Raw genomic sequence first — 1,242 nt, 5'->3', positions numbered from 1 at the left:
TTGGAACAAGTTGGAAAAATAGAAATCTTTGTTAAAAAGGATGTTGAGGTTTATGAGTACATGAAGGTCTCATGAAACTCTTAAATGATACTTTGAATAACTTACTTTAAAGTGGTAAGATTATCAAAGAATGTCTTAAATCAGAATATAGAGTTTTCAGTATTTTGGTAACGATTTTAGAAATATCGGAAACTAACGAGTGTAGGTGTTTGAAAAACCATGTTTGAATGTGTCTTGGTTGTTGAAAATGGCAAAAATTAGCATTCTGTCAAAATCTCAATAGTCTGGACGAACAAGGCATCGCCGGGGCGAGCCCGGGCGACCAGGGCGCCGTCGGGGCGAGCGAGGGCGTCGCCGGGGCGATCGAAAGTCCGCCCGGGCGAGCAAAAACTCGAAGGACAAAAAAAAAATTCCAGAATTTTAATGAGTTTTTGGAACCCTCTTGCTTGGGCGATAATACTTTCGCCTAGGCGAGGAAAGCTTCAGTCTATTTGAGATTTAAAGATGAATTGTCGCTTGGGCGACTAGTCCTCGCTTGGGCGAGAGAGAGTAATTGAGTTTGACTATTTGGATTGATTGGTTGAGTATGTAATAACCCTAGTATGGGTATGTGATATAAAAACTATTTTGGTATAACACCGTAATTGAAATAAAAAGTAAAGTATCCAAGGTGTTTGGATTAAATAGTGAAATTCGGAAATTAATTTTAAAGAAAGTAATCCGAGAAGGATGTATGATTTAGGGTGATGCCCAGAAAAGGATACGTGATACCACGGAGCGAGATCGTCTGACTGTAAGTGGCTTGGTCTGGGACCGTCTAGGGTGATTCAGTGATGGTCGTAGTGGTAGGGACGTTACCCTTTGAGTTATGATGTGAATTAGGGCACTGCCCAGAAAGGAACCCAGGATACCACGTAGCGAGATCGGCTGACCGTAAGAGGCTTGGTCTGGGACCGTCCAGGGTATTCAGCGATGGTCGTAGTGGTGGGATGTATTTCCTTTATATTACGTGTTAACGTAAGATCGGGACCCACAAGAAGCATTCCTGAGGGAGATGACTTAAGGTGGGCCAAGCATGGTAAATAATGATTAAATGATTTAATCATCTAACTGCGGTTAGTGTTCATATGCATATGGTTAATAATGGAGTAGTGGAGAGGAAATTGACAGGATGCCTTAGAGCACCGTGATGTTGAGAGGGACGGCGTTGTTGGACGGTGATTCATCAACAATGCCTTGAGG

The sequence above is a fragment of the Lupinus angustifolius genome, chromosome LG07, assembly GCF_001865875.1.
Source record: "Lupinus angustifolius cultivar Tanjil chromosome LG07, LupAngTanjil_v1.0, whole genome shotgun sequence".
Classification (NCBI taxonomy): domain Eukaryota; kingdom Viridiplantae; phylum Streptophyta; class Magnoliopsida; order Fabales; family Fabaceae; genus Lupinus; species Lupinus angustifolius.
Note: the sequence above shows the minus strand (reverse complement) of the source record.